The sequence below is a fragment of the Sus scrofa genome, chromosome 10 (assembly GCF_000003025.6).
Source record: "Sus scrofa isolate TJ Tabasco breed Duroc chromosome 10, Sscrofa11.1, whole genome shotgun sequence".
NCBI lineage: Eukaryota > Metazoa > Chordata > Mammalia > Artiodactyla > Suidae > Sus > Sus scrofa.
This window is the reverse complement of record NC_010452.4, coordinates 37,804,022-37,823,681: the sequence shown is the minus strand read 5'-3', so window position 1 is coordinate 37,823,681 and position 19,660 is coordinate 37,804,022. Positions and strand designations below refer to the sequence as shown.

Genomic DNA, 19,660 nt, shown 5'->3' with positions numbered 1-19,660 from the left:
CCCAGACAAAGGCTGAAGGACAGAGAGAGCAAGATTAATAATATAAATATATAATATTTTATAAAGTGAATTAATTTCTAATAGGCTTTAAATTCTATAAATATGACTTTATTCTTATTTATAAAGACTAATGGTTAATAATATTTCTCAAATTGAAGTCAACTCTGTCTTTAAATAGCAGCACCACTTGAAAAGACATGGGTTTACAGCAAGTAGGGGGAAAAGACTGGGATATATGATGTTAGGAACATAATTAAGAGAAAAAAAATTGGAAATATAGTAATGTTATCCAGTTATTTTTCCAATTAAAGTTCAAAAGATATAATAAGCGTAACTCTAATAATTTTTCCATTTGAAAACAAGTTAGATGAAGTACTATTTTATACACAAACTCATTAAAAATTACTTAGTACCAATATAAACTAAAAAGATAGTATTAGCCTCATTTATTGATGAAAAAATAAAAGACAGGTCGAGTGATCCTCCTAAAGCTAGAAAGGAAACCAATTATTACAATTTCCCATGTCAATTTATATTGCAAATCAAGTGAGAAGGATTTATATATATAGGAACTAGTAAAATTAGTGTACAGTATAACTTACCTCCAACAGTAACATGCTGGCATCTTACATTTTAGGCAAATTCTGTGAGGATATTACCAAGTGATAAAAATCAGAATTTTTCATCACGAGCTATTTTGACCATTTCCTATTTCTTTTTTTTTTCTTCTTTTTTTTTTTTTTTTGCCATTTCTTGGGCCACTCTCGCAACACATGGGGGTTCCCAGGCTAGGGGTCGAATCGGAGCTGTAGCCAATGGCCTACCCCAGAGCCACAGCAACGTGGGATCTGAGCCGCGTCTGCAACCTACACCACAGCTCATGGCAACGCCTGATCGTTAACTCACTGAGCAAGGCCAGGGATCAAACCCGCGCAACCTCATGGTTCTTAGTCGGATTCATTAACCACTGCGCCAGGATGGGAACTCCCTCCTCCTATTTCTTTAAAAACTCACATTTAAACAATTTTTTAATAATACTAAAATTATTCTTTCCAGTTAATCACTGGCCAACAAGTAGTAACCATTTCCCCAAAAAGCCATAAAAAAGGCTCCTCAAAATGTTTCACTAAAGTATGCTAGAATGCTATCATCAAAATAACAAGAGATAAGTGTTGACAAGGACCCTCAATATTAGAACAGTAACTCCCACATGACCCAGCTTCTGGATAAATACCTAAAGGAAATTAAATCAGTATCTTGAAGAGATATCTGTACCACCATGTTCACTATGGTATTATTCACAATAGCCAAGATTTGGAAACAACCTAAGTGTCCATCAGTGCATGAATGGATAAAGAAAATATGTGTGTGTGTACTTATCTGAAGGTATCTAGATGTGTATACACAGTGGAATATTATTCAGCCTTAATAAAAAGAAATCTTGACATTTCTGACAACATGGAGGACCTGGAGGACATTATGTTAAGGGAAATAAACCAAACAGAGCAAGACAAATAAGGTGTGATCTCACTTATATGTGGAATCTCAGAAACTAACTCATAGAAGCAGAGAGTAGAATGGTAGTTACCAGGGACCAGGGGCTAAGAGCAAGGCAAAATGGGGACCTACTGGTCAAAGGGTACAAATCTGTCCCACTATGCAGATCAGTAAGTTCTGGAGACCAATATACAGCACAGTTACTTTAGTTAATAATATACTGTATTATATAATTGAAATTTACTAGCAGTTGGTCTTAAGTGTTTTCACCACACACACGCAAAAGAAACTGTTACCATAGATATATTAATTAGCTTGGTTGTGGTAGTAATTTGTATATCTTAAATATACACAATTTTTATTTGTCAAATACACCACTGGAAAAAAAAATAAGCCCCAATAACAATAACAACAATCCCTGACATTAAAGTAGAAGTTGTATTCTGAGAAATCTAGGCAGTACTGGGTAGTCAGCTATGAATTCAAAATTTCTTTGGAGATTTATCTTACATCCTAAAATTTCAACAACAGTTTGAGTCAAATTCCATAATATATCTATATTTTTCCAGCATTTTTTTTGGTTATAAATGACAGAAACCAAGATCAAACTAACTTAGGCAAAAGGGATGTTCATTAAAATGCAGAAAGAACGAGATCGATTTAAGGGTCATTCCTAGCAGGTACTTGAATAACATTTAGCATCTCCCTCCCCTACTCTTGTTGTCTAGCTCCAGTACCTCATCTCTGCTGCGAGTCTAATAAAGCTTCAATCTCTTAAGCCTGCTTATGCATATAATTGCTATTTCCAGTACCTTATGTCTTCTATCTTGGTCATGAAGGGGGTAATCTTTCATGCCACAGTGAGGTAGAAGAATCACAGGAAAAGAGTCTGACTCATCTGGCTTAGGGCAGATACACACTAGATCAACCAACTGGAGTTAAGGAGGCAGAAATATGGTGTCATGTGGAAGCCTTCTCAGAAATACATGGCTTTTGCAAAGGAATAAGCCTGTCCCCACTCAAGGAAGAAATGCTAGGGAGATCAAACAATAGCAATTCTACTTCACATTTTTTTCCATATGAAATGTAATCCTCTGTTGCTGTGGGTTAAAATGTGTGTGTCAGAAAGAAAGACAGTTGGTATTTTTTCTGCATTATTTTACCTCCTTGTGTACTACTCCTCTCTGTCCTGGAGAAGGCTCAATGGTGGCAGTTTTGGTAGGGTTCTAGGATCCCAGCATGTAGCTGTAGAAGTTATGACTTATCTGGGTCTTCATTTAGATAGGATTGTTCATGTGTGTCAGCATGACCATATGGTAGAGCACAGTGAAGAGTGGCATGAAGATGCAGGAGACCACCTTTTTGTGTGCACCCTTAGACACCAGGGAGAATGAGGTGGGGGGGAGCTGCTCGTGGGAAACCAAGTGTGGGTTGAGAAGGTTAGATTCCATTCTCTTGGCAACAGGGATACATTAGAAATTTTAAAGCTGGAAAAGGTTACAATTTATGGTTGTGTTTCAGAAAACAACTCTAGGCAGAGTGTGAAGGGTCAATCTAAGGATCAAGGAACCAGAGGAAGAACAATCACTTCATTAACTATTACACATATTCCAAAGGGGTTGGTTTTGATTTGAGAGACATTGAAAGGAAGCATCAGAAGAATCTGGAGTTTCAGTGGGGCTGAATAAGAGGGAATTGTCAAAGGTAAGGGAGACTGAATATGAACTACTCGGAAGAACACACTAAGAGAATTGATAATTTGTAGCTACTTAGTGGTAACCTAAAGGCAAAGTCTCTCTCTTTTTAAAAAATATATTGTAACAATATCTGGAGTAATCCAATGGTTTAAAATTTTCCTAAGGGATTTTAAAATGCATTCAAAGTAATCTGGAGAATTCTGACGGAAAGATAGGGAAAAATGAAATTAGAAGGCCTACGAGTAATGTGTGATGGTACCATATGCTATTTCTTTCAGTAGTTTATGCTTGTTCATTAAATGAAAATAAAAGTAGCAATACCCATTCAAAGATCCATTAACAATACAAAAGAATCCATAACATGATGCAAAATTACTTTTCCTTCTTTGTAGACTATAGATTCAATAATCACTACCACACCTACCACATACTTGTGGCATAGTTTTCTGCCTAAACAGGCTCAGACTTGCCTATTTAAAATTCACTGACTTTGTTAAAACTCTATTAAAGAATTGTTAACTGATTTGACTTCCTGGTGTAACCAAGAATGTTTCCACAGCAGCTTGATATAAAAATGTCTTTCTGCCCTGGCATGTAATGCTGATCAAGATGCAAGTAGGTCAACACATACTTGTTCAGGAAAGGATTCTGTCTCTATCTGACAAAAATGTCAAAATATCAGGAAAGACCCTTTCTCTAAGTGTTGACAATTACTCTTTGCTTAGATGCAGTAAAAAAAAAAAAAAAAAAAAAAAAAAAAAATGGAGTCATATTCCACTAGCCCTATCACAGACTGGAATTTAACAGGACAATTTTTAACAAGTGGGTGGTAACTTGGTATAGAGTTCATTTTCATCCCCACTAGAGGTGACTATTTTGACCTCTGCAAGTACTCTGCAAATTTAGGATTAATAATATTTCATTCACTAATTCATTAGGTATTTCTGAAAATACGTAAGGCACCATACTCGACACTATGATAAAAGATGATAATGACTATATTAATAAAATATAATTTTATTATGTTACCAAGATAAGACTTTTCCATTTATTTACTTATTAAATGTTCTTAAAATGTTATGAAATCTGGAAAATTATTATCTCCATTTTATTTTTATTTACTTATTTTGGTTTTTAGGGCTGCAACTGTGGCACATGGAGGTTCCCAGGCTAGAGGTTGAATCGGAGCTACAGCTGCTGACCTACACCACAACCATAGCAATGCAGGATCCAAGCTGCATCCATCTGTGACCTACACCACAGTTCATGGCAACGCTGGATCTTTAACCCATTGAGCAAGGCCAGGGATCCCAACTGCATCTTCATGGATGCTCATCGGATTTGCTAACCACTAACCACGACAGGAACTCTTATTATCTCCATTTTAGAGAGGAGAATTCAATTCAGTAGCATAGAGAGATTAAATAATTTTCTCACAGACAGATAAAAAAAGTGTTGAAGCTTAAATTTGCTGCCAGGTTATCTGTTCCTAGAACCATTTTATGGTAAAAGGTGAATAATACTGAATTACATTGGTGCATTACAGATACCTATCTTGAGAGTACGAAGGAAGCAAAAGTCACCTTGGACATCAAGAGACACAAAAAGCCACCAGAGACTGCAGGATATATAGTGTTAGCACTGCTTTACTCTTTTGAAATGGCTGGTCCACGCCCATGTATGTGGCTCTCATGACTTCACCAAGTTAAACTCTTGGCACCTTGCCTGAGAGTTCCAGCCCGAAGACTTGAACTAACTCTTTCAATCGCCTGCAATTCCCTGACCAGTTCCACTGTCCATTTCTTCTGCTATCTCTTGCCTCCTAATAGAGGGCTGCCATTCATCCCATTGAAGTTTTGCTATTTAACAATTTTGGCTTTTCACTCTGAATATTATCACTCCCACCTGGCTCCTGGGGCAAGTTTTGCCTCCAGTTACTGGGGCTCTTCCAGGTGGTGAAGCATTAATCTCATCTCTGGGCAGCTTTTAGGTTGGGCCCTTTTTCCTCTTAGTTCATCTCTAAAATGTGAAACTAGACATAGAGGGCTCTTAATTTTTCACTGTTTCTAATTTTGACAAAGACCCTTTAAGTGCAAAGCCAGACTTCTAAAATAAGGATAAGTGTAGAGTCCTGAAACTTACAATTTCTTTAAAGAACCATGTTTTTTATGGTTCATGGTACGACATTTGTTCAAACCAGAAGCACATCAATTGTATTTTAGGGGTCCCTTTCATGCTAAACCTTTGGTAATGGTGCACTAATATGTGTTATGTTGCTACACTTCACCTCACAGATTCTCTGACATGCTGGGGAGATTTGGGGTCCAAAGTTTGGGATTAAGGAGACTCACTGTAGAGGGAGAAGAGGTACAAAAAGGATGCAGGATAATTCCTAGCTTTCCTTCCACTGCTCACTTCCAGGTTGCACACAAAAGATGACTTGTTTTTCTCTATTCAAGCTATAGAGTAAGTTAAACTGAAAAAATTCTCAATATCAAATTCATTATTACCAAGCCAGTCCCCATTCATTTTCAGCTTTAAAATAAAGAAAAATAAACACAAGAAAATGAATTCTGAAATAAAAAAATCATTGAGCCTGTAAAGCTTGTGGTTTTTCCTGTAATTGTCTTCTTTTTTTTCCTTACTCGTTTTGAGCCAGCATTTTCCCTCCAGAGGAGCCGAAGGAGGTTTCTTTTCAATGACTTAACTTATTTTCCTCTCTCAATTTACCAAATCTTACTCTATAAAACAATTTCACGTTTAATCATTAGAATATTGATCACTACATTTTCCAGCTCTGAAAACATAATGTGTTTTCAAAAGCCTAGCACAGAAAAGAGAATAGATGATCTTAAGAAAAAAAAAAATCAAAAGCCATTTAACAAAACTGTTATTTACCAAACACAAGAACACCAAACACATCAATAACAGACCCTTTACCCAGCAGGCATCATGTCTACCTGGTATGACTCACAATGGCACCATCTCTCTAGAGATACTTATAATTTTCATGTATGCATGCATTTTTTTCATTCAACCCATGCCTTGCAATAACCACCTACAGATAAAACACCATCATTAGGTTCGGGGCATACAAAGGTGAAAATGACACGGCCTTCATCTACAAGGAGCTTCTAGTCAAGAACAAGATGTAAAATACTCACAGTCCATCTGTAGTGGAGCTGAAGAACTTGTACTCTGGAGCCAAACTCCTTGCGTTTTACTCTCGCCTTTGCAATTTGCCAGCACCCCAAGCCTCAATTTCCTCAGAAGGGAGGGGTAATAAATAAGAGTTCCCGTCCCATGTGTTTGTTGTCAAGGTTATAGGAGATGAGGTGCACATGAGCTTAGAGTGGTAACTGTTCACAATGATTAAGAAATATGATTAGTGTGAAAAACTACTGCTGCATGACACTAAAAAACCTGGTTTGAACTCACGAAAGTTTGGAAGCCATGGGACAGTCAAATAGAATGGTTTAGAGGAGGAATGACTCCTTTTTGTTTAGTGTTATAAGGATGTCAGGAAGACTTTATGGCATTTAAGACAGTAAAGGATAAATAAAATGATAATTTATAGAGATGAGGCGGGGGGGCAGGAAAGAGAGGATACAAAGTAAATGTAGAATTTTATTTTTTAATTTGGAGAATGGAAGATGTATTACTTCCCAGAACTGTAAAATTTGACCCTACACAAGTATGCAGTGAGGTTTTCTCTAATCAATTGTGTTATCTATCTGTCTGTCTGCCTGTCCATCCATCTGTCTGCCTGTCTAATTATCTATATTTTTTCCCCTGAAATTCTGGCATTTTTTTTCCTAGTATTTTTTTGGGAAAAAAAGGGCTTTTGGATTCTAGCAAGTCCTGCTAAATTAAGAACCACTGCTACTTATCTTCCAATTACTATTCCATGCTACTTAATCACCTACTCAGGTGTGACTCTTCTGGGGTCTCTGCTAAGGGCCACAGATGGTCAGTGAGAATTTTCATCTTCATCTAGTCAGAACTCACACATCTCTCAATTCTCTGTGTCTCTGGGACTTGTCAGTAATACAGCTTCTGCCCTGGCTTTTTTCTAGCCTGTGGAATCTCAACCTACCTGTACATGGTTTGTTGTTCAAAGAAATGTGTATGCAAATTCCTGAAGCTTTTTCTTAACATAGCTCTTCCCTCTCTAGTTCTTTGTGCTGCAAATTCTAGACCTCAAGTTCTTCAACCTCTCATCCACATCTACTCAAATTTTTAAGCCCATAAGAAACTCATGCTCTGCTAGGAATTGCTGTTTTTGCACCATGATCTGTAGAGTTCCTCTAGGCATAAATTCTGGGTAATCGCAGGACTTAATTCTCATTTCCCCTCTCTAAGGAAGCAGTCTTTCTCTGATGGTGTCTAACTTTGAGAATAGATATGTATAGATTTGTCCAGTTTTCTATTTGACTTTGGAAAGTGGCTCTAGATCACTCCATTATGACCAAAACAGACATTGCTCACATTGCTTCCTATGGATTAAAAGGATCCCAGGTGATTCTAATAGAAGGCCACATTTGCAAACAATTCCTTCCCTAAATGCTAAATGCTGGGAAGCTTCTTCACAGGGATGAGGGGGTGATTTGCCTTCCTTCTTGCCCTGGGGGGAGACCTGGCATGCTGTAGGTTTGAGGAGGGTGTCTGAATGGCATCATTTGTGCCCTGACTCAAGCTGACCTTAAAGCCAGATTTGCTACTGGAAAATTTAAGATCAATTGGCCATTGAATTTGCTTTTGCTCAATAGTTTAGATGTTGTTTTGATTATAGAACAGAAGCAAGAAATATGCCTTTTCTCAAGCATCGTGAAGACTTGATACCTGTGGTATGACTATAAATATTTGTAGAAAAATAGCAATTGGGAGGCTTCTTTAAAAAAAGCAACCTAGAAACTAAAAAAAATAGCTTACATTGCCTTTCTCTCTTTAGAGTCAAATTCTCTAAACTTGAGTACCTACATCCCACCAATAGTACATGTATTCCTTTTTCTCCACATCTGTTTCATCTTTTTGATGACAGCCATTTTCACAGTTTATGAGGTGATATCTCATTGTGCTCTTGATTTGCATTTCTCTGATGATCAGTGATGTTGCACATCTTTTTTTAATAATACTTCTTTGTTGATTTGTATGCCAGAAATGTCTATTCAGGTCCTTTGCCCATCTTTAAGTTGGATTTTTTGGTTTTGTTGTTGTTGTTACTGAGTTGTGTGACTTACTTATATATTTTGGATATAACTCATATTTGATATGTCATTTGCCAATATGTTCTCCCATTTCATAGACTGCCTTTTCATTTCGTTGATTGTTCCTTTTACTGTGTAAAAGCTTTTATATTTGAGGTAGTCCCATTTGTTTATTTTTGCTTTTTTGCTTGTGTTTTTGGTGTCATATTCAAAAGAATCATTGCTCAGACCAATGTCAAGGAGCTTTTCCCCTGTGTTTCCCTGTAGGAGTTTTATGGTCTTATGTCTGTATGTAAGTATTTATTCCATTTTGAGTTAATTTTTGTGAGCAGTGTAAGATGGAGATCTGGTTTTACCAACACCGCTTATTGAAGACTATCCTTTTCCCTTTGATTATTCTTGTCTCCTTTGTCAAATACTAATTGAATGTATATGCATGTATACATTATGCTCCATTGGTTTATGTGTATGTTTTTATGCCAATACTATACTATTTTGATGACTATGGCTTTACAATATGGTTTGAAATCGGGCAGTATGATGCCTCCAATTGATAGGGCGATTACAGAAAACTATACAGAGGTTCCTCAAAAAGTTAAAAATAGAACCAGAAATTTCAACTTCTGGAGATATATGTATATAAAATTGAGGTCTTGTAGAGATATCTGCCCCTCCATGGTCATTACAGCCTTATTTATAATAGCAAAAACATGGAAGAAAATCTAAGTTTTCATAAATGAACAGATAGATGGATAAAGAATGTGGTTTGTGTATACATTGGAGTATTATTCAGCATTAAAAAAGGACATCTTGCCATTTGCAAAAACTTGGATGAACTTGGCATTATGCTAAGTGAGGTATGTCAGAGAAAAACAAACACTGTATTATCTTACTTACCTATGAATATAAGAAAGCAAAACTCATAGAAACAGAAAGTATATGGGTGATTGCCAAGGGCTGATGGTTGGGGGTAATGGGAATGGGTGTCAAAATGTAAAAACTTCTAGTTATAAGATGAATAATTTCTGGTGATGTGACTACAGTTAACAATAATGTATACTGGAAAGCTGCTAAAAGTATAGATTTCAAAAATATCACCACACACACACAAAAGGTAACTATGTGAGGGATGGATATATTGCTTAACCTTACTGCGGCAGTCATTTCACAACATATATGCATAACAAACAATCTTGCTTTATACCTTAAACTTACATAATATGTCCACAATATCTCAAAAAAAGCTATAGAGAAATATTTTAAATTTAAAAAAGAAAACAGAAGACTATGCACCTTATATGTTAACAGGCTCAAGTGGTTCATAATGGGGGTTACCATTGTTTCGTTTATTCATTTTTTTTTCTTTTTTTGTCTTTTTCGGGCCTCACCTGCAACGTATGAAGTTCCTGGGCTAGGGGTCAAATCAGAGATGCAGCTGCTGGCCTACTCCACAGCCATGGCAACGCTAGATTGGAGCCATGTCTGTGACTTATACCACAGCTCACAGCAACACTGGATCCTTAACTCACTGAGCAAGGCCAGGGATTGAACCTGCATCCTCATGGATACTAGTTGGGTTCATTACCTCTGAGCCACAATAGGAACTCCAGTTTCATTTATTCTTAATTTTCATTGCTAATATGCTAATAGCCTGCTTTTCAAATGCACTTACCTGATTCCAAATGGCTGCAAATCAGTCCCTAATAGGGCCAAATCACATACCTGCAGAGCCATGAGTATGGAATATACATATAACACAACTTGCTCTAGAGGTATATAGAAGTGATTATATGAACAGTTGGGGCCAAGACCTAAAGATTCATGGGTCTGCAATGGTGCTAAAATAAAACAATCAAAACATATGTGTACTGAACTTGGAAAAATATGTCAACAAAGTTGTCACCTCCATCTCAACACAGTGGGAGGTGTCCTCACAAAGGACATTAGAATAATCATGTGTGGTTTTGACACCCAGAATCCCTTATCTACTTACAAATTTTACATCTGTATCCGTGATTTCAGTTCTTTCATGCTTTTAACAAGCAAAAAAAAAGCCAAAGCAAAAAATCTCTTGAAAAAAATGGCTGAGTTCCCACTGTGGTGTAGTGGGTTAAGAGTCCAACTGCAGTGGCTCAGGTTGCTTAGGAGGTGCAGGTTTGATTCCCAGCCCAGAGCAGTAGGTTAAAATTATCTGATGTTGCCTCAGCTGTGCTATGAAAACAGCTGTGGCCCAAGAACTTCCATAAGTTGCGAGTGTGGCCATTAAATTAAACAACGAACAAAAATACACTTCTTTAGTTGATTATGCACTAAACATTTTGTAAATGTTTTTTAAAGGTATAACAAGCTTGATCATTTTCTCAATTTTTTAATCATATATTTTAATAATTTGGCTTACTCTCTCACATACTTGAGGTAGCAGCACACAGATAAAAAGGAACATCTGATCAACCTCAAGCCATTATCTATATACTTTTTTTGGTGTGTGTGTACTAACATTGAAATAGTTTTTAAAATAATAAAGTTGGTGAGAGAAGTTTAAAAAAAGATTCATGTTCACTGTATTTTAAATATAGAAGTCCAAAAGCCAAAACAAGCCTTTTGGAAGTAAAGACTTCATGGAAGCAAAACCAGAATAAAATATATTTAATAATAACATGTCAGGAGTTCCTATAGCAGCTCAGCAAGTTACAAGCTGACTAGTATTCATGAAGATGAGGATACAGGTTTGATCGCTGGTCTTGCTTAGTGGGTTAAGGATCCAGTGCTGCTGTGAGCTGTGGTGTGGGTCAAAGATGTGGCTCAGATCTCACATTGCTGTGGCCGTGGCTTTGGCTGGCAGATGTAACTCTTTTTTTTTTTTTTTTCCCTTTGTCTTTTTTGCCTTTTCTAGGGCCACTCCCACGGCATATAGGGATTCCCAGGCTAGGGGTCTAATCGGAGCTGTAGCTGCCGGCCTACACCAGAGCCACAGCAATGTGGGATCTGAGCCGCATCTGCAACCTACACCATAGCTCACGGCAACTCGGGATTCTTAACCCAATGAGCAAGGCCAGGGATCGAACCCGCAACCTCATGGTTCCTAGTCAGATTTATTAGCCACTGAGCCGCGACGGGAACTCCCATGGCAGCTGATATGACACCTAGCCTGGGAATTTCCATATGTAGCAGTTGCGGCCCTAAAAATAAATAAATAAATAAATAAATAGTAAAAAACAAAACAAAACAAAAACCATGTCAGTAAGTATAGGAATTCTAACTCATTTTTTTTTTTGAAAACATTCACGAATTTGTCCAATAAAAGTCATTTAACAAATCCCTATTATGTATCTAGGCACTAACGCTAGGTTCTGGTAACACGGCTGTGAATAAAGTGGACAAAATTCCTATATTTATTTATTTATTTTTTTGGTCTCCCTGCTATTTCTTGGGCCGCTCCCGCGGCATATGGAGGTTCCCAGGTTAGGGGTCGAATCGGAGCTGCAGCCACCAGCCTACACCACAGCCACAGCAACGCTGGATCCGAGCTGCATCTGCAACCTACACCACAGCTCATGGCAACGCTGGATCGTTAACCCACTGAGCAAGGGCAGGGACTGAACCCTCAACCTCATAGATCCTAGTCGAATTCGTTAACTACTGCGCCACGACGGGAACTCCCAAAATTCCTATATTAATGGAGCTTGTAACTTATTAGGGGAACAGACAAGAGGTAAATAAATAAATAAATATACCTAAGACATAGTCAAGGCCATGGACTATATACAGAATGGAATGAAAAACATAATGGTAGCTGGAAGGGGAAGTAGCCTAAAAAATGAGTTATTTTATTTTGCTTATTTGTTTACTAGGTGAGAGAAGTAATAGCAGGAACTCTTCCCTCTAGATTGATTTTTTTTCCCCACATATCTCCAAGTCCAGTTCTCTTATATGTTCTGCTCAAATGCCATCTTTTCAATGAGGCCTTCACTAGTCACCTTTATTAACAAAGCCTCCTTCTCCATCCACCAGCACTCCCTATATTATCTGTATCTTCGATGCTTTCATTATCTCTTCTGTTTATTATCTGCCTCAGCCCCACAACAATGGAAGCTCCCTAAGGGCAAAAATTACTTTCTTTTGAGTTCACTGCTCAGTCTCAACACCTGAAACAGTTTCAGACATAAACGTTGTATTTAATATATTTTTTGATTGAAGATTTGGATGAATGAATAAATAAGAGAGCCAGCAGAGGGTTTGACACATATTTGAGGCACAGAAAAGAAGCTGGTTGGAAAGAACCTAATGAACACGGGGATGAACAGTGAATAATACACAGTGCCTACTATTAGTACTTAGGAAATAAACAGACAATCCTAGTCCAATGTGTTAAGAGTTATGAATGCTCTGATAACACATATAGGTTCCTCTTCTCATGTGCTATTCCGAAAGGTATATATCTACGTGAAGACTTGAATGGAAGGCTAACCAGGCAAAGAAAGGGGAAGAAGTCCTTTCTAGGCAGAGAGAATAGCATGTGCAAAATAACTGATGATAAGGAAGAGCCTGCTACTTTCCAGGAACTATAAATACTTTAGCACAGCTGAAGCTTATAGGGGCTTTGATGATACTCTGAGGACACTGGGCTAGGTGCAAGGGAGAGTCCCTGAATTAGACAGGGAGTCACAATATCATAACTGTGGCATTGGAGAGAATGATTGGAATGTGGATATTGGCATCAGTTATCTTGATATTAGGTGATGGTGGATTAAGCCTTCATAGTGGCATTAAGGATGGAACGAAGGAGACAGGTTTGAGAAACCTGGTGACAGTCAATGCACAGCCTTCCCCAGGACAGAAGCAAGAATCTGTAATTAAGGAAAGAAGGAAGAAAGAATCCTTTACTGCCTTTCAGTGGTCAACTATGTTGTTTGCAAAGTTGAGATTTTTTATATGTGCTCCTTTAAGTACCCACAAATATGCACTGCTTCTCAAATTATTACCATCCATTCATAGGGCTTCAAGGATAAAACTGAGGAGGGACCTTAGTTCTGTTGTATCCACCATCGGAAGCACCAGAATTTTAAAGCATCTTTTGCAGGACCAGCTAAGATATCAGGTGTTGAGCCAAGAAAAAAAATTGTCTAGAAGAGCAGAAGACATCTTTATGGAACTTTCTTCTTCACATCATCTGTAAAGCCCTCATTCCTTTCTTTTCCTAGACTTCAACCAAATACTCAACCGAGAGCACTATGTTTTTCCTTAAGACTGAAATAAACAGATATTGCTGTATTCTGTTCAATCTATACAGCTGATTACCTCATTTATATTACCTTTTCCTCTTCTCTTTATATCTTGCTCATACATCTCACACACATGCACATGCGTGTACACACACATACATACATAGGAATGTGCATATCCTACATACTTGCTGCACACTTAGACGTTCTACAGTTTTACACTGAAAGCTTTACCGTATTATCTATCCTTCCTGATTCTGCACTCCATCATGTAACGGAGATTCTACTCTCAAAAAATTTTGGTGGAATGAATGCATGTATGTTAGACACGAAATGACGAGCTATGTCTCCTGTTTATAAGACTACATACTGAAATACCTGGAGTTGGAAATAAATAAAACAGAATAACTACCAAGAAGAAGAAAGGGTATGTCACATTGTATATGTATCTTAGTTTTCTCTGTCATAACAAAATACCATAGACTGGGGGACTTAAACAAGAGAAATATATATTCTTATAGTTCTGGAGGCTAGAAAGTCCAAGATCATGGTGCTGGCTGATTTGGTTCCTGATAGGACTCTCTTCCTAGCTTGAAGTCAGTTGCCTTCCCACTGTGCCCTCACATGGGAGAGAAAGAGAGAACTTTGGTGTTGCTTCCTTTTATGATATGTATGTAGGTATGTATTTTTGTCTTTTTAGGGCTACACCTGCAGCATATGGAAGTTCCCAAGCTAGGGGTTGAATCAGAGCTGTAGTTGCAGGCCTACACTACAGTGGATCCTAAACCCACTGAGCAATGCCAGAGATGGAACCCACTCTTCATAGGTACTAGTTGGGTTTGTTACTGCTAAGCCATGGTGGGAACTCCTCTTTTTTTTTTTTTTTTTTTATGAGGGCACCAGCCTTATCAGGCTCTATCCTTATGACCTCTTTTAATCTTTATTACCTTCTCATAAGGCCTATCTTTAAATATAGTCACACTGGGGGTTAGAGCTTCAACATATGACTGTTAGAGGGATACAATTCAGTCCATAGCAATATGCACGCTTACTGAATCTTGGACAATCCTCACATATCCAGTGCTTTCAATGTTAAAGTGTTTCCAAGCTTGTTCATATCCATTAACACCTTCCAAAATATCATGGATTAGAAATGGGGGGCAGTGGTCTGGAGACTAGTGGTTTGTTGCACTGAGAGGGTCTACGCAGTGACCTAGAAAGAGGCTTACTGTTAAAGCCAAATGACCTATATTTGAATTCTAGCTTTGACACTCCCACTTTGGGGCAAGTTATTTACATGTTATGAGACTCGGTTGTCTCATTTATAAGTTGGAGAAAATATATCCCTTTCTGTTGTTGTGATATCTAAGTAAGTAGCACATAGGGAAGGAGTTGAGCCATAATAGTTGGTTAACAAGTAAATGGTATTTCGAATTCATTCAGGCTCAGTGACAACCATCAAGGTTTCACATCTTATTGGGAGGGCTCATCATAATTGGCATTTACTCAGTGTCAGATTGTCATCAGTGACCTTGTACATACAGGTAATGGTACAAGTAGTGTTATCTAAATTAATATTCACAAAACTTCCTGTGAGTAGTTATTATTATTACCCTCAGGAAAAGACAACTTCTGTTGCCATATAAGAGGAACCTAGTGGCTATTCATTCAGCTGGCTCAGAGGCAGATAAAAACTAGAAAAGGTAAGGCCAGGCGTCCCTGCACTTTGAGAAGCTACTTTTAATTTCTATGAGGTCTTAGGATCACAGAAGAGGGTAGCTTTCCTCTAGTGACTGCTCCTCCTTCTGAAAGGGGTCATGTATTAATTTCTATTGCTGCTCTAACAAATTACCACACATTCAGTGGATTGAAACAACATAAATTTATTCTTCTACCGGTCTGGTGATCAAATGTCTAACATGGGCCTCAGGGTTGCATTCCTTCTGGAAGCTTTAAGGGGAGATTCCAGTTCCTTGATTTTTCTGGCTTCAAGAGGCTTCAGGATTTGCTGGTTTATGGCCCTGCATCACACTACACTCTGCTTTCACCATTCCAAAATCTCCTTCTCTAACTCTGGCTCTCTTGCCTCCCTCTTTCCTTTATAAGCACCCTTGTGATTATATTGCTCTAAACCAGGCAATCCCAGGGAGTCTTTAAATCTCGATTTTTGTTTTAGTGAAATCTGCAAAGTTCCTTTTCCTAGATAATGTAACATATTCATAAATTCTGGGAATTAGGACACAGATTTCTTTGAGAGCCCACTATTGTGTCTATCACAGATGACTACAGGCACCCTTGCCCCCATCTCACAACAGTTTATAGGCCAATGGGGACACTCAGTCTGAGCTGGGCCAATCAGCTTTGTCTTCTAACAATTCGGTAGTTGGTTATTAAGACACTAGAGTTAGCTGTGGGACCAGACGTTGAAAGTTCTTATAGAAGCAAGGCCATAATCACCACAGTAAACCCAAACCAAGTATAATCTGAAATTGGAGAAAGGAGTAGTGGCAGAAACTATGAGAAAGCAGAAAATTCAGTCTTCAGATCAGAGAATGAAAACTCTTGCAGAGAGAGGCAGAATTTTAGGATTCCTTTCATTAATGACCTCTTTATTCCTTATTAAGCCCAGGTTTAAAATTTCTGCGTCTTGCAACTAGAATAGTTTTCATTAAAGCCATGCTTGAGCAAGGTGGAAGTTGTACCTGAAAGGTCTTCCATCAATGCTAAAATTCCATCAAATTGTGAAGAGTATTTGCTTCAGGCAGCCCAGAGGCTGAGGAGCTTGGAGGCTCCCAGGAACACTAAAAAGATAAAGCATCTTTAGGGTATGGATAGAAGGCCCCAAATCCAGGACCATAGGATTTTAAATACTATTCAAATATGTATTGGGGCTTTCACTACTCAGTAATTTGCTTTTTAATTTCTCCCTCCCAATTTCAACATTGTACTGTAGCCAAAGAAATGAACCTCTGGATCTTATGATGCCCTCATGGCTGAAATACAATAAAAACAGCATCTATTAGCACTGCAGCCTCTGCTGTTGGTATAGTGAAGGCAAAAGAGGATTCACCAACACTTTGCTAGACACTTGCCATGCATTATCTCACTGAGTCCATATAAGAATCCTACAAAGTGGGAGCATCATTATCTTCATTTTAAACATTTCAACAGAGGGTAAATCAACTTACATATTGGATATTTTGTGATTAAAAACACATTAATCCTTGAATGGTAAATCTATAGGAAAACTCTTAATCAAACCCATAAGAAAAGGGAGCTTTGAAGGGAAACTTTCAGGGAAGAAGGGAGAGAGGAGTTCTAAGAGTTATCAGTGCTGAGAATGTCTTGTCTGGCTTTAATTCCCAGCTGTCTTTAGGCATGATTTCCTTAAAGAAAAGAAATTTAAAAAAAGAAAAAATTCTGAAGCTCTTTTTTTTTTTCTAGTTCCAACACTTTTTTTTTTCTTTTTTTGTCTTTGACAGGAATCTCAATTTCTCTCTCTTTTTTTCTTCTACAAATCAATGCCAAGGAAAAAGATATGGGTTGAAATATTGCCTTTTGTCTATGCCCTGTTGCTTATATGCATGCACAACTCTTAACCCTCCAGCATTCAGGGACTGGAGAAACAGGGGGAGGCCAACTTCCCCGAGTCCAGCATCTATAATTACAAACTTGTTGAAACTATTCTCTGACCCTGGCAGTTAGATTCAGCACCCCTGGGGTGCTCAACAGCTTTAAAATCCTGCAGACTGAAGGCTCCAATTCAGCAGAGCCAGTTTCCCTTTCAGGATACTCTATTTGATTATAGTTTTAAAGACAGCTTAAGATTTCAAGTGTCTTCTTTTTTTTTTCTATAAAAAATGAGATGCTTTAGGATTACTGGAGCTTATCGGTGAATTAGAAGTGGAAAACAACAATTAAGCATCTAATAATATTCTGCCTAAATCCCTACTTCATTTTCCCCAAATTTACCTTCAGTTGCAAAAAGACCTGACAGATCGCTCTCCTTAAAATGCATTTATATCTGCCCTTTTCACACTTATATAGCAGGACCTGATACTGCAAGGCAGATAGGTAGACCCTAGAGGAGTGGAAAATTGAAAGACGAGATATAAGATGAGAAAAAAAAAAAAGAAGAAAAAACTCTTCTTTTTATGGAGGCTTAAAGGGATAGAACCAGCTTTCTGGGTTATACAGGGAAACTAGGAGACCATAGATGGGCAATTCATCTATAGCTTGATAAGCAGAAGGGGCACTGCCAAGGTCTTAAGAGGCTGTTGGAATGGGAACAGGACCACCATCCATTTGAACTCGTGGTAATATTCTCTTTTAAAGAAACTATGAAGATCAGTCCAGATCTAGAAGTGCTATATAACACAGTTGCTCTGCCACACAAGCCCTTTAACCACACAGAATGATTATCAGAATGTTTCAGTTTTACTGTGTGAATAACTAGTGAGGAGATATTTTTCATTAGTTTATTTAGCCTAGTATGTAAAATTTAAGAGTCCTCTATATGCTGGGCCTGATATGTTTTATCAGGTTTAGCCACTGGGTAATTTTTTGTATTTTGGAGAGTTTGCATTATTCACTGAAAGTCAGAAAACATTGCCTTCCTTATCCACTTACTTTTTCAATGGCTAAAATATGGACACAGTATTAGAAGCAGCTGGTTACTGCAAATTCTGCTTCAGGATTTTTATTAATTCCTGTTTTTAAATTGGTAAACTCAATGTTTATTTTTTAAATTTATTTTTAAATTTTATTTTAAATTTATTTTTATTGGAGTTGATTGGATTTTATTAATTCATTATATTTTATATAGCTAAGGGAAATTATATTCAGGTTGAAGAACTCTATACTATATAAAGTTGAGATCTTTTCACTTAGAAGACAATAAAATAAATACTTGCTAAGGTATCAAGGTGGATACACTGAGCTAGGGTTTACCAAGACTTGTTTTTTGCAGATGAAAAGAACAATGAAAAAATGCACATGCCATGTTTCTATAAAGCTATTCCAAAGGCTGCTTGCTGGGTAGAGGATTTGGCTTAATGAGGGTGGCAGCTGCTTGGTGTGAGCTGCAACATTTCTAAAATGAGACCCCACTCAGAATTATAAGCCTTCATTCCTGGCTTAATTGTAAAGGTGAAAGATGGAGAAGTAAACTATGAAATCAACATGTAACGGATCAGAAAAGCACTATGTGAAATTATTTGCTTTCAGTTTACAAAGTGTCACTTCCACATGATACTTTGTATATGCTGTTTCTTCTTCCTCCCAAATCTCATTCTCTTTCTCACACACACACCACATAAGTATATGCACTTCTTCCAAGTAGTTACTACTCAACTTTCATATTTCAGTTTAGACATTACCTCATACAGGAAAATGACTCTGATTCAAGTCTATTACTCCATGCTTTTCCTAGCTCCTATCATTGCATCCTATACTCCCATCACAACACACATCACACGGTTTGGCGATCTCCTATTTGTATCTCATTCATATATCCTATTTGATGACAAACAATGTGAGAGTACCGACAATATCTATTACACACCTAGTCCAGTCCCCACTCCATGAAGGGTATTCAATAAATGTTTATGAAATAAATGGTTCAAAGAAAGAGCTTTAAAAGAATGGCTTGCAGTCTATAATGAAGTTTATTTAATTGGTGGACATATTTAATGATGAAACATGCCTGTCAGTCAGGGGTAGGTTGCCCAGTGACAGAAAGAGAAAGATGACTGTCACAGAGGAACAGAGTAGTAGTGACCTTCAAGCTGCATCTTCTGTCCTCACTATGACTTCAGTCTAGCTAGTTATGCCAGTAGGTGCTTGTTTTTGTTTGTTTTGTTTGTTTGTTTTTGCTTTTTAGGGCTGCATGTGTGGTATATGGAAATTTCCAGCTAGGGTTGAATTGGAGCTGCAGCTGCCAGCCTATGCCACAGCCATGGCAAAGCAGGATCTGAGCCACATCTGTAAGCTATACCACAGCTCACACCAATGCCAGATCCTTAACCCACTGAGCAAG

General features: G+C 37.8%; 1 protein-coding gene across 8 annotated transcripts in view; it reads right to left on the bottom strand.

Annotated features, from left to right (window-relative positions):
• LINGO2 (leucine rich repeat and Ig domain containing 2) overlaps positions 1 to 19,660 on the bottom strand; it is a 1,289,931-nt gene that overhangs the window by 207,458 nt on the left and 1,062,813 nt on the right. The window contains exon 1 of one of the 8 annotated variants that reach the window (XM_021064194.1): positions 6,359 to 9,871. The exons of the other annotated variants lie outside the window; for them this stretch is intronic. The gene's annotated coding sequence lies outside the window, so the exon portion shown is untranslated. Of the gene's footprint in view, positions 1 to 6,358; positions 9,872 to 19,660 lie in introns of those variants that run through there. 8 annotated transcript variants of the gene reach the window in all.